This window comes from Taudactylus pleione, unplaced genomic scaffold (genome assembly GCF_031769625.1).
Source record: "Taudactylus pleione unplaced genomic scaffold, aTauple2 ptg000278l, whole genome shotgun sequence".
Classification (NCBI taxonomy): Eukaryota; Metazoa; Chordata; class Amphibia; order Anura; family Myobatrachidae; genus Taudactylus; species Taudactylus pleione.
The window spans coordinates 1,824,299-1,840,148 of record NW_028284680.1 but is presented as its reverse complement, the minus strand read 5'-3'; the positions used below and the strand labels follow the sequence as shown (position 1 = coordinate 1,840,148).

Genomic DNA, 15,850 nt, shown 5'->3' with positions numbered 1-15,850 from the left:
CAAAGCCACACCGCTACACACTAATACACAAGTACTTTCCCTGCACAGAACAGTCCTCTATTTAGCAAAGCCACACCGCTACACACTAATACACAAGTACTTTCCCTGCACAGCACAGTCCTCTATTTAGCAAAGCCACACTACTACACACTAATACACAAGTACTTTCCCTGCACAGCACAGTCCTCTATTCAGGAAAGCCACACAGCTACACACTAATACACAAGTACTTTCCCTGCACAGCACAGTCCTCTATTTAGCAAAGCCACACCGCTACACACTAATACACAAGTACTTTCCCTGCACAGCACAGTCCTCTATTTAGCAAAGCCACACTGCTACACACTAATACACAAGAACTTTCCCTGCACAGCACAGTCCTCTATTTAGCAAAGCCACACCGCTACACACTAATACACAAGTACTTTCCCTGCACAGCACAGTCCTCTATTTAGCAAAGCCACACCGCTACACACTAATACACAAGTACTTTCCCTGCACAGCACAGTCCTCTATTTAGCAAAGCCACACCGCTACACACTAATACACAAGTACTTTCCCTGCACAGCACAGTCCTCTATTTAGCAAAGCCACACCGCTACACACTAATACACAAGTACTTTCCCTGCACAGCACAGTCCTCTATTTAGCAAAGCCACACCACTACACACTAATACACAAGTACTTTCCCTGCACAGCACAGTCCTCTATTTAGCAAAGCCACTCTACTACACACCAATACACAAGTACTATCCCTGCACATTACAGTCATCTATTCAGGAAAGCCACACTCCTACACACTAATACACACTACTACACTGCCACACACTAATACACAAGTACTCTCACTGCATAGCACAGTCCTCTATTCAGCAAAGCCACACTACTACACACTGCTACACACTAATACACAAGTACTTTCCCTGCACAGCACAGTCCTCTGTTCAGCAAAGCCACACTGCTACACACTAATACACTGCCATACACTAATACACAGCCACACACTAATACACAAGTACTTTCCCTGTACAGCACACTAATACACAAGTACTTTCCCTGTACAGCACAGTCCTCTATTCAGCAAAGCCACAGTACTACACACTAATACACAAGTACTTTCCCTGCACAGCACAGTCCTCTATTCAGCAAAGCCACACTACTACACACTAATACACTGCCATACACTAATACACAGCCACACACTAATACACAAGTACTTTCCCTGTACACCACACTAATACACAAGTACTTTCCCTGTACAGCACAGTCCTCTATTCAGCAAAGCCACACTGCTACACACTAATACACAAGTACTTTCCCTGCACAGCACAGTCCTCTATTCAGCAAAGCCACACTACTACACACTAATACACTGCCATACACTAATACACAGCCACACACTAATACACAAGTACTTTCCCTGTACACCACACTAATACACAAGTACTTTCCCTGTACAGCACAGTCCTCTATTCAGCAAAGCCACACTACTACACACTGCTACACATTAATACACAAGTACTTTCCCTGTATAGCAGTCCTCTATTCAGCAAAGCCACACTACTACACTGCCACACACTAATACACAAGTACTTTCCCTGTACAGCACAGTCCTCTATTCAGCAAAGCCACACTGCTACACTGCTACACACTAATACACACTGCTACACACTAATACACAGCCGCACACTAATACACAAATACTTTCCCTGTACAGCACAGTCCTCTATTCAGCAAAGCCACACTACTACACATTAATACACAAGTACTTTCCCTGTATAGCAGTCCTCTATTCAGCAAAGCCACACACTAATACACACTACTACACTGCCACACACTAATACACAAGTACTTTCCCTGCACAGCACAGTCCTCTATTTAGCAAAGCCACACCACTACACACTAATACACAAGTACTTTCCCTGCACAGCACAGTCCTCTATTCAGCAAAGCCACACCGCTACACACTAATACACAAGTACTTTCCCTGCACAGCACAGTCCTCTATTTAGCAAAGCCACACCGCTACACACTAATACACAAGTACTTTCCCTGCACAGCACAGTCCTCTATTTAGCAAAGCCACACCGCTACACACTAATACACAAGTACTATCCCTGCACAGTAGTACTCTATTCAACAAAGCCACACTACTATACTGCCACACACTGATACACAAATACTTTCCCTGTACAGCACAGTACTCTATTCTGCAAAGCCACACTACTACACACTGCTACACACTAATACACAAGTACTTTCCCTGCACAGCACAGTCCTCTATTTAGCAAAGCCACACCGCTACACACTAATACACAAGTACTATCCCTGCACAGTAGTACTCTTTTCAACAAAGCCACACTACTATACTGCCACACACTGATACACAAATACTTTCCCTGTACAGCACAGTACTCTATTCTGCAAAGCCACACTACTACACACTGCTACACACTAATACAGAAGTACTTTCCCTGCACAGCACAGTCATCTATTCAGCAAAACCACACTACTACACACTAATACACAGGTAGAGGGAGAGAGGGTGGGAAAAACTGTAACAAAGAGGCAGATTTGCATACATCACCCCATTATATACTCTTAGACCACTCCCCATGAAACATTCATTGGCTGCATAAGACCTGCTAAACTTAAAGGGGCAATAGCCAACACGTTACTAAACTGTCAACACTCAAAACACTGGTGATTTAATGTCCCTAAGGCTTAAATTGACAGCCATCATTCTTACTAATACACAAGTACTTTCCCTGTACAGCACAGTCCTCTATTCAGCAATGCCACACTACTATACTGCCACACACTAATACACAAGTACTTTCCCTGCACAGCACAGTCCTCTATTTAGCAAAGCCACACCGCTACACACTAATACACAAGAACTTTCCCTGCACAGCACAGTCCTCTATTTAGCAAAGCCACACCGCTACACACTAATACACAAGAACTTTCCCTGCACAGCACAGTCCTCTATTTAGCAAAGCCACACCGCTACACACTAATACACAAGTACTTTCCCTGCACAGCACAGTCCTCTATTCAGGAAAGCCACACAGCTACACACTAATACACAAGTACTTTCCCTGCACAGCACAGTCCTCTATTTAGCAAAGCCACACCGCTACACACTAATACACAAGTACTTTCCCTGCACAGCACAGTCCTCTATTTAGCAAAGCCACACTGCTACACACTAATACACAAGAACTTTCCCTGCACAGCACAGTCCTCTATTTAGCAAAGCCACACCGCTACACACTAATACACAAGTACTTTCCCTGCACAGCACAGTCCTCTATTTAGCAAAGCCACACCGCTACACACTAATACACAAGTACTTTCCCTGCACAGAACAGTCCTCTATTTAGCAAAGCCACACCGCTACACACTAATACACAAGTACTTTCCCTGCACAGCACAGTCCTCTATTTAGCAAAGCCACACCGCTACACACTAATACACAAGTACTTTCCCTGCACAGCACAGTCCTCTATTTAGCAAAGCCACACCACTACACACTAATACACAAGTACTTTCCCTGCACAGCACAGTCCTCTATTTAGCAAAGCCACTCTACTACACACCAATACACAAGTACTATCCCTGCACATTACAGTCATCTATTCAGGAAAGCCACACTCCTACACACTAATACACACTACTACACTGCCACACACTAATACACAAGTACTCTCACTGCATAGCACAGTCCTCTATTCAGCAAAGCCACACTACTACACACTGCTACACACTAATACACAAGTACTTTCCCTGCACAGCACAGTCCTCTGTTCAGCAAAGCCACACTGCTACACACTAATACACTGCCATACACTAATACACAGCCACACACTAATACACAAGTACTTTCCCTGTACAGCACACTAATACACAAGTACTTTCCCTGTACAGCACAGTCCTCTATTCAGCAAAGCCACAGTACTACACTGCTACACACTAATACACAAGTACTTTCCCTGCACAGTCCTCTGTTCAGCAAAGCCACACTGCTACACACTAATACACTGCCATACACTAATACACAGCCACACACTAATACACAAGTACTTTCCCTGTACAGCACACTAATACACAAGTACTTTCCCTGTACAGCACAGTCCTCTATTCAGCAAAGCCACACTACTACACACTAATACACAGCCACACACTAATACACAGCCACACACTTATACACAAGTACTTTCCCTGTACAGCACACTAATACACAAGTACTTTCCCTGTACAGCACAGTCCTCTATTCAGCAAAGCCACACTACTACACACTAATACACTGCCATACACTAATACACAGCCACACACTAATACACAAGTACTTTCCCTGTACTGCACAGTCCTCTATTCAGCAAAGCCACACTACTACACACTGCTACACACTAATACACAAGTACTTTCCCTGTACAGCACACTAATACACAAGTACTTTCCCTGTACAGCACAGTCGTCTATTCAGCAAAGCCACAGTACTACACTGCCACACACTAATACACAAGTACTTTCCCTGTACAGCACAGTTCTCTATTCAGCAAAGCCACACTACTACACACTAATACACTGCCATACACTAATACACAGCCACACACTAATACACAAGTACTTTCCCTGTACAGCACACTAATACACAAGTACTTTCCCTGTACAGCACAGTCCTCTGTTCAGCAAAGCCACACTGCTACACACTAATACACTGCCATACACTAATACACAGCCACACACTAATACACAAGTACTTTCCCTGTACAGCACACTAATACACAAGTACTTTCCCTGTACAGCACAGTCCTCTATTCAGCAAAGCCACACTACTACACACTAATACACTGCCATACACTAATACACAGCCACACACTAAAACACAAGTACTTTCCCTGTACAGCACAGTCCTCTATTCAGCAAAGCCACACTACTACACACTAATACACAGCCACACACTAATACACAGCCACACACTAATACACAAGTACTTTCCCTGTACAGCACACTAATACACAAGTACTTTCCCTGTACAGCACAGTCCTCTATTCAGCAAAGCCACACTACTACACACTAATACACTGCCATACACTAATACACAGCCACACACTAATACACAAGTACTTTCCCTGTACTGCACAGTCCTCTATTCAGCAAAGCCACACTACTACACACTGCTACACACTAATACACAAGTACTTTCCCTGTACAGCACACTAATACACAAGTACTTTCCCTGTACAGCACAGTCGTCTATTCAGCAAAGCCACAGTACTACACTGCCACACACTAATACACAAGTACTTTCCCTGTACAGCACAGTCCTCTATTCAGCAAAGCCACACTACTACACACTAATACACTGCCATACACTAATACACAGCCACACACTAATACACAAGTACTTTCCCTGTACAGCACACTAATACACAAGTACTTTCCCTCTACAGCACAGTCCTCTATTCAGCAAAGCCACACTACTACACACTGCTACACACTAATACACAAGTACTTTCCCTGTACAGCACAGTCCTCTATTCAGCAAAGCCACAGTACTACACTGCCACACACTAATACACAAGTACTTTCCCTGTACACCACACTAATACACAAGTACTTTCCCTGTACACCACACTAATACACAAGTACTTTCCCTGTACAGCACAGTCCTCTATTCAGCAAAGCCACACTACTACACACTACTACACACTGCTACACATTAATACACAAGTACTTTCCCTGTATAGCAGTCCTCTATTCAGCAAAGCCACACTACTACACTGCCACACACTAATACACAAGTACTTTCCCTGTACAGCACAGTCCTCTATTCAGCAAAGCCACACTGCTACACACTAATACACACTAATACACACTGCTACACACTGCTACACACTAATACACAGCCACACACTAATACACAGCCACACACTAATACACAAATACTTTCCCTGCACAGCACAGTCCTCTATTCAGCAAAGCCACACCGCTACACACTAATACACACTGCCACACACTAATACACACTGCCACACACTAATACACAGCCACACACTAATACACACTGCTACACACTAATACACAGCCACACACTAATACACACTGCTACACACTAATACACAGCCACACACTAATACACAGCCACACACTAATACACAAATACTTTCCCTGCACAGCACAGTCCTCTATTCAGCAAAGCCACACTAATACACACTACTACACACTGCTACACACTAATACACAAGTACTTTCCCTGCACAAGCACAGTGCACAGAAGGTGTCAGTAAACAGAACGCTCATGTACACAATCATTATAGTCACTAGTATAACTATAGTGAGGATTACTGAGATTGTTTTGGAACAAGTAGTTATAGCACAGCGGTGCTCGGCACAGAACCGGTCCTGTATTACGCTGTGTGACTCCATCGGTACTTACAGAAATGTTCCCACTTATATCATTTATTAATCTCTAAATCGTCTGTTTTTTTTTTTTTTTTTAACATCCACAAAGTACAGAAAGATGTTCCCATCCCTCAATAAAGATTGTGCCCATAATGTCCCTGTTACATGAGGCTGCAGAGTCCTCTCATACAGGCAATACTGACATAACTGTGTGGGACACTATAACGTATCACTTTGCTGCACCCTAATCCCTCAACCACACAACGTAGCTTCTTGGTTTCCTGGTCCCCGAGTGATACAACATGTCAGTGATACATCTGGTTTATACTTCACACTTATTCTGAATCCATATATTGGGGCTATTTATGCCTCCGCACTTCATACAGGAACTGTAATCTTGCCAATGACTTGTCACACACATTCTACACCACGCAGAGTTCCCTAATAATCGGCCTCGCTCCCAGCGCCATCTAAACGCTTTCTATCAGGGAAACAATCATCTCACTGTTTTGTTGTGTTTTTTTAAGCAGCAGCAATGTAGCTTCCATTCCACTCTGCAGCATGGCGCTACCCCCCCAGCTCAGCACTGGCATCATACAGCAATGAAGCACCTCTTCCATGCGCGGAGCGGAGCCAGTCACCGAGCTCTGCTGCCCCTCATAGAAAGCAATTTCCATCCTCTCAGCAGTGAGATCTAATTCTCAGGTCAGAATCACCACAACAGGCAGGAGGCCGGATGCCCTCATACATCTCCCAGAACCCAGCAGATGACCATTCTCTATGTCCTCAGGGCTGCCTTACACCAGGACCCAAGGATGTCCACAGGCTGCCAATTGCTACAGGTGCTGGAGAGGCCGAAGGGCAACTAAGGCTGCTGCTGCTGGAGGTCACTGGATAAGTTTGTAGTTGCCTCTTATAAGTGTAATAGAGACTTTGAATTGTGATTTCCCGGTGATTCTCCGCCTAAGACACGGAGGACCTGATTCAGACCCGCTCGCTAAAGTGCGCTCGCTCTGAGTGATTTTCTCCCGACTGCGCATGCGTATAATTCGCAGTGCGCAAGCCAGTCTTTGCGAACGCATTTTGGTTGCTCGTAAACCACTATCAGGTCGCTACTTTGAGTGACACATAGCGCCGTTTGTGGGTGGTAACAGGGGAAGGTGCTTGGAAATGGGGGAGTGGTGTAGCGGATGCAGGCGTGTCAGGCCGACAAAACGCAGTTTAATGGGCGTGCATAAATTGCAAAATAGCGTCATTGTACACGTCACCTGCATGTATTTCAGCCAGCGCTGATCGCAGTGCTTGTGGCGGGGAAAGGCAACCTCAAGGGCTGCGAGCTGCTCCGATGTTACCGATTAATCAAACAATTTCAGGACATGACGTGTGTTGCGAGGGGAAAGGGGGCGTCTTTATACACTAGCGAGCGCACAGTGCTGTAGGTCGCTAAGACATAGAGGGCGTGCTTACGCCACGCAGTGCAATTGAGGAATTTGAATATCCGGCCCCTTTCCGCCAGCGAGCGACCGCATCTTGCGAGCAGGTCTGAATGAGCTCCTGAGTTCTACTTCAACAATTGATCCATAGGAGACAACTTATCATGTGTGCTTCCATCCCCCACCAACCCCCTATAGCAGAGGCTCTCAAACTCGGTCCTCAGGACCCCACACAGGTCACGTTTTGCAGGTCACCCAGCAGGCGCACAGGTGCATTCATTACTCGCTGACACATTTTAAAAGATTCACAGGCGGAGCCAATTATTTCACTTGCGATTCTGTGAGGAGACCTGGAAAACATGCACTGTTTGGGGTCCTGAGGACCGAGTTTGAGAACCTGTCTGTAAAATGCTACGCATAGATATCAGCGCTGGTTGCAGCAGCACCTATATATGTTTATGGTACCCAAAGAGCGTTTCCATGGACTCGTCTATGTATTCATAGACACAAATGATCATTCTGCAAAGAGTCGCCCCTGCCAGCTGCAAGACCCATCAGCCGCACGCCAGACCCCCTGATTAGCTGCCAGCATAATATTATTCTTCTCCTAATGCTCAGACCTGTTGGATAAGCCAATCTCATCTGCTGATGCCACTACGCTGCTGCCAGGGAGGACGCTGCTACAGCCTCTGCCCACCCGAACAAATAGCAGCCCACGGGCACAATGTGGCATTTGGGGAGAGGGCTAGAGTGCAGAGAGGGGTTATATTCCCTGCTGTGAGTGTAAGAAGGGTTAATAATACCAGATTGCTTGCACAAAGCCTATAAATATAAGAAATGACTGCAGTTGCTATGTGACCATCCTATATCACCTGGCAGAGATGCCCAGGGGGTAAACAACTCATGCACAACTACACAAAGTTGTGGGGGGAGGCGAGACTTCCTAATGTGCACCCCCAGAGCCTCATGTAGCCGGGGGTCTCCCGGCACAGCTGGTGCACCCAGCACTGACCAGGGATAATGCAGGCAGAAGAGGAGAAGGGATGGAGAGAATGGACCCTACCTCATTGTGGGAAGCGGATCAGCTTCATCCCCTGCACTGAGCTGTGACTCCCATTCATTCCCTAATCCTTCCTGCTCTGGGAACAGAGAGCGATTCAGGTCTGCTCAGTGCATCCTTTGTGTGTGCTGCAGCCGCTGACTCCCAGGGATCCCAGGTCCGTAGGCACAAGATCCCCCGGCAGATCACACAGGCTCCCGGATAGTGGGCAGAGAGAGCTGCAGATGCCCTGCTGCCCGGCTGCCCGGCTGCCGCATGGAGCAGGAGGATTCCTATGGCATCCAGACAAAGCTGCTGCTCCTGATATGCAGCACAGAGGGAAGATGCTCTGACACAGGGAACTGCACAGTGCTCGGTCTGTACCAATCCCTACCGAGGGTGGGGGCAGCAGCAGGGATGCTCTGCACTTGGTACATGCTGCAGCCCCCCCCCCCCCCCCCCCGACATCCAAATACGATTCCTTTCCCACAGGCAGGTGGTGGGCAGGGGGAAATAATAACTCCCCCCCCCCTGTACATTATATGCTGGCCCACACAAGCCCATGTGTTCATTTAACTTCAATAAGAGTCCACAAGACCAGTGTGGGAGAAAGGGGCATACGGTATGTCTGAGCTGGTACGCGGTGGGCAGAGGGCCTAGTAAGAGGGATATAGCAGCCCCCCGCCTGGGACCACCAGAGTTATCTGTGTTACTGTATAATATCGTTCTCCAGGTGCATTATTATTATATTTTATTTATAAAGCGCCACAAGGGTTCCGTAGCGCAGTACAAGCGGATAAGGGGCGGGATGTACAAAGCATCGTATCCGCGAAGCGCTGCATACCGGCGTTAATGGCACCAGTATGTACTTAGGAATGCGATTAAAGTCTCCCGATAACGGCTATCCTTTGCGATAGAGGTTTGTTACCCAGAAGTCCCTGGGCGCATGCGCAGAACGGTGTGCGCCACAGCGGGAGACATTGGGAGGGACCCGATAAGAAGCCCATAAGCTTCTATGGGGTAAGCCCCCGGGATATATAGCAGTACGGAGCTTGGCGCTTATGGGAAATGCGGTCAAAACTCAGAAAACACAATTTTGGGGGGTTTGATCGCATTTCACCCCTTAGTACATCTCACCCGAAGACTGAGAACAGGGCACATAAGTACAGACTAATACAGACAGTATATAAATGCAGGTAGATAGATAGATACTGTGAGCAGCTAGCAGAATTATGTAGAGAAGACAAAGAGGAGTGGGGCCCTGCTCACGTGAGCTTACATTCTATAGGGGGAGAGGAGTGAACACAATGGGGGCAATTCACTTCAGCGCCATTTGAAAAGCGCCAGGAAGGAGTTCCCGGAGCTATTCAATTGTCCCCATCGTGTCCTGCACTTAGGGCCTGATTCAGACTCGCTCGCAAGCGGGTCGATGGCCGTGCAGTGCGCAAACACGCGGCGTGCGCACTGTGCATGCGCGAGACCCGGAGCGAGCGTGAAATCACTCGCTCTGGCACTCACATCCAAAAGGGGCGGCTGTCAATGTTGATCGAAGCTCGCCCCGTTTTGGAGGCGGGCGGGGGGGGTGGCTGGCCAAACGGAAGCGTTCCCGAAGGAATGCCTGGCGTTTGGGGGCGGCCCACACTGACATCACGAGTGATGTCAGTGGTGAGCTTCCTGCTCGATTAGAGCCAAAAGCTCACTGGGACTTGTGGGAACGAGACCCTACCACAAGGGTCTCGTCGCAAGCACGATGGTCGTGACCATCGCGACCATCACCTGGCCGCTCGCAAAAGCTGTGGGTGGTCACCCACAGCTATGCGAGCGGCCAGGAGGCCGGATTTAAAAATAAAAAAAAAGCTGCCGCCCTGATTCAGAGCGAGCGCTCGCTTTTTGCGAGCGGCTCTGAATCAGGCCCTTAGTCGAGCAATGCCGGTTACTGCGCCATAAGCTGGGTGTTTAGTCACGGTAACCGACATTCTCTGACTGAAGTGCCGGCCACGATGCTGTTAGTGTACATGCTAAGCTGGACACCATCTTCGTGGCCCTAGTTTGGTCGGATTTCTGCTCGCCCCCCTCGGACAAATCAATTAGCCGTTACTCATTGTGCAGAAGGGAGCATAGTGCATTTCATCAACATAAATGAGAAATTCACATTTCAAATGTGAAAAGAAAAAAAAAAACAACCGCAGCTGCCATCTCTATAGTTCTGGAGACGGCCATTGACGCCAACATCAGATGGAGCCACGTGGGGTGAGCTTATCCGAAGAGGGATCTTGTGATCATCACAAGTTTTCTCCTGTACACATGCGTATTGCGCTATAAGGATTGCGCACTTTTGGGGGCATATTGGAAGTTAATAAATGTGCTTCAGTGTTTAAAAAAATAAATAAAAGGAATTTAAAAAATCACTATTTTTAGAGCAAACGGTGGTCTCAAACCTTAGAGGCGAGTGGGTTCTCCTCCGCAAGCCTGCGTGATTTGTAGCCTTTTCCTGGTCAGGGCATAATATTATATAAATGACATATATACTGTGCACGCACATACATCACGTTTGGACATTATACATAAGCAGAGATTAGAAAAATGTGCTCGTGACTCCCACCGCCGTGAGACCCCAGAGATTGCCCCTGATGTGAGACGCTGTGTAAATGAAATACACCCCAAGTCTATTTTTTATCAAATCATCAAATACAAATGAAACTTGCGGCTGAATTTATGCATGGTCTGTAAATGCAGCAAAATGTAAATAACCTGTGTTTTTAACGCTGACATCTGTGACAACGGGAAGCACTTGTCCTGTTTAAGTCCAATGTACAGTATGTAGAAATGCAGATGGCAAGGGGTTTCAATCACGTCTCACTGCATTTACAATGCTTTCTCATTGAGACAAGTGTTAAATTATTAACTGTATTGTTGCACATAAAAAGCCCTGAAATGGAACAAGCGGCGCTCAAAATCCAGCACCACAGCGCGCCAAAGGCAGGGAAAATGCAAATCTGCGCGGCCTCAGTGAGTATGGAGCTTATTGCTGCAGTCATTGTCTTGCACTTTAAATATCTTTAACTTAAACGCATAACTGTAATGCCAGCGTACGGTACCCTCAGTCCCAGTAACGTGTACTCTACGTTTAGAACATGGCGCTTAGTTGTTCCAGCACCTAGAGATGAATGGGAAATGAGAATCCGCCTGTACGAGGGTTAGATCTGACACGCCATCAACATTCATCAGAAAAGTATCGGCTATATGTGTCAGTGAGCGAGATGTATATATTACAGTCACCACCATAATCAGCAATTGTGCTCCTGTCCCACAAATCAGGCATGGCCGCCTGCATTAACAATGAAAACAATGACAAACTATAAAGCAAATAACGCTAACCAAGGCATTTACACGCATTTATATACTGCACCCAGTGCCATACCGCACCACCCAGAGCCATTCTGCTGCACCACCCAGAGCCATCCTGCTGCACCACCCAGTGCCATTCCCTGCACCCAGAGCCATCCCGCACCACCCAGAGCCATCCCGCACCACCCAGAGCCATCCTGCTGCACCCAGAGCCATCCTGCACTACCCAGTGCCACCCTGCTCCACTCAGTGCCATCCCGCTGCACCCAGTGCCATCCCGCTGCACCCAGTGCCATACCGCACCACCCAGAGCCATCCCGCTGCACCCAGTGCCATACCGCACCACCCAGAGCCATTCCCTGCACCTAGTGCCATCCCGCTGCACCACCCAGTGCCATCCCGCTGCACATCTGCGTTACTGATACTCTGATAATAGGCTATGAGACCAGCACCTTCACAGGTACTGGCCCCCATATGCTGAAATTATCAACAGGTTCGTGGTGGGCCAGTACATGGGACCTCGGACCCATCAGACACCACCATAATCTGGGGCACCCAGAGGGCAAGGTGGAAGTTAGAGTGTACTAGGCCCTGAGCCTGACAGAAAAACAGCTAAAATGTGTCAGTGCCATGCTGCATGTACTGTACTACATCCCCAACACCCAGGGACGCCTAATGGGGGTACTAATTAGCCAGGACCAGGCCTGTTTAAGGTGCCACGCTTCCTCCATCATTGCCCTCTATGGCCCTGTTACTCCCACCTTAGTATTAAGCCCCACACTTCTCACGGCGGCCTTGAATATAATGGGACACACCTTGGCCTGGCTCCCTTGCACCCAGCCACCTCCTCCTCTGCGCCCCTGCACATATGAACCCAGCAAATAGAAATGGTTTTATTATATGAGCGAGTTACTGCGCAGACCTGGTTAATACCCACTCTCCCAGGATGGTCGGGAGCCTCCTGAAAATCGGGTGGTGCTCCCAGCACCCCGGAAGATTGGGCAAGTCCCCCGGCCAGCACGCACCCCCCGCCAGCATCCGCAGCCCCCCTGTTAGAGGGCATTCCAGGGGAGCGGATGACGTGATTCGCAGTGAATCACATCATCATGGCCCCGCCCACAGCTGCACAAAGCCAGTAATCTCGCCATTGTGCCACGGGGGAATGGTCGAGGTTGCACAGTAACGCCCCCGATTCACCCCCAAATTAGTCTCATTACCTCACTGCTATGCCGGTCTAGGCTACCTCCTCCCATAGGAGGCAGTCACAACATTGTCGGCAAGTATAGGTTAATACCTGCATTTAAAGCTGTTCCAGATCCCTGCACCGCTACCCGTTTGCAGCACACAGTCACCGGCTGGTGAGCTGTATAGAACCCCACTCGGCTCCATTACCAGTGTACATGTAACAGTGAGTACAACTGTACCTGCTGTCTCTCAGTAAAGAGTAAACCAACACCACTGGTTGGTGTGTGCCTATATAAGTCTGCAGTATTAACACCTGCACACACATCACTGCCAACATTTATAACAAATCTTAGGTGTCCCTCTGACAAATTGCTGTGTTAGGAGGGATGTGAGGAATGCAGAAAATATGGGCGTATTTAATCCTTTCCAGGAGCGTAGATTCTGCACAACACAAATCCTCTGGGGTGACAATGACTGAAACAGCTGTAATTGACCAGGACCCAGCAAGCCATGCAGTCTGTAACGATCGCTGCTGCGATAACCACTTATGAGCTGGGAAATGTCAGGTGGACCTGCAATAAATTAGTCATTTGAACTAGATAAGTAAATAGTGCAGGGTACGTTCAATAACTTCCCCGATGGTGGGAGGAAGTCTGGGATTCGTGCTTCTGTGTTGTCACTATGCCTGGAATCTGCAGCAGCCAGTTACACAAAGGTACCTTCTATAGAAAGGACCATTAGCAACAGCTAGATACATATATATGGAACATATTTGGGAACTCATAATGACTCAAGATAAGCGACACAGTACCTATCGCCCTTTCATCTGTATGATAATGCATTACAGCATTATATTATGTATATATATTCTGGACACTTTTCCCTGGAGCTCCGTCTGAAAGGCGCAGATTTCTCTAATCAGTGCGCCCTTTATATAAGGCATAATGTCCCGCTCTGAGCTCAGCTTGTGATGGCGCCGAACTTTCCAGGGGGATTTCAAAGGTAAAAAGTTACAGTAAAATGTGAACGGTTACAATACTGGAATCATTACCAGCTTTACTCCTGGTCAGTTTATCACATTTAAATATACACACCACAGTTATAACCTACATAGATATGAGATAGATAGATGAGATACTTAGATAGATATGAGATACATAGATAGATATGAGATACAGAGATACATATGAGATAGATAGATAGATAGATATGAGATACATAGATACATATGAGATAGATAGATAGATATGAGATAGATAGATATGAGATACTTAGATAGATATGAGATAGATATATGAGATACATAGATAGATAGATATGAGATACAGAGATAGATATGAGATAGATAGATATGAGATAGATATGAGATACAGAGATAGATATGAGATAGATAGATATGAGATAGATAGATATGAGATAGATAGATAGATATGAGATACATAGATAGATATGAGATAGATAGATATGAGATAGATATGAGATAGATAGATAGATATGAGATAGATAGATATGAGATAGATAGATATGAGATACATAGATAGATATGAGATAGATAGATATGAGATAGATAGATAGATATGAGATAGATAGATATGAGATAGATAGATATGAGATACATAGATAGATATGAGATAGATAGATATGAGATAGATATGAGATAGATAGATAGATATGAGATAGATAGATATGAGATAGATAGATATGAGATACATAGATAGATATGAGATAGATAGATAGATAGATATGAGATAGATAGATAGATAGATAGATATGAGATAGATAGATATGAGATACATAGATAGATATGAGATAGATAGATATGAGATACATAGATAGATAGATATGAGATAGATAGATATGAGATACATAGATAGATATGAGATAGATAGATAGATAGATAGATAGATAGATAGATAGATAGATATGAGATAGATAGATATGAGATACATAGATAGATATGAGATAGATAGATATGAGATAGATAGATAGATATGAGATAGATATGAGATAGATAGATAGACATGAGATAGATAGATAGATATGAGATAGATAGATATGAGATACATAGATAGATAGATATGAGATAGATATGAGATATCTATCTATCTCATATCTATCTATCTATCTATCTCATATCTATCTATCTCATATCTATCTATGTATGAGATAGATAGATAGATAGATATGAGATACATAGATAGATATGAGATAGATAGATAGATATGAGATACATAGATAGATAGATATGAGATACATAGATAGATATGAGATAGATAGATATGAGATACATAGATAGATATGAGATACATAGATAGATATGAGATACATAGATAGATATGAGATAGATAGATATGAGATACATAGATAGATATGAGATAGATAGATAGATAGATAGATATGAGATAGATAGATAGATAGATATGAGATAGATAGA

At 45.7% G+C, this 15,850-nt stretch overlaps 1 protein-coding gene across 6 annotated transcripts in view; it reads right to left on the bottom strand.

The window, feature by feature from the left end:
• Positions 1-15,850, bottom strand: part of B3GAT1 (beta-1,3-glucuronyltransferase 1) — a 230,671-nt gene that overhangs the window by 139,258 nt on the left and 75,563 nt on the right. For 3 of the 6 annotated variants that reach the window (XM_088481753.1, XM_088481756.1, XM_088481754.1), the window contains exon 1: positions 8,908-9,208. The exons of the other annotated variants lie outside the window; for them this stretch is intronic. The gene's annotated coding sequence lies outside the window, so the exon portion shown is untranslated. Of the gene's footprint in view, positions 1-8,907; positions 9,209-15,850 lie in introns of those variants that run through there. 6 annotated transcript variants of the gene reach the window in all.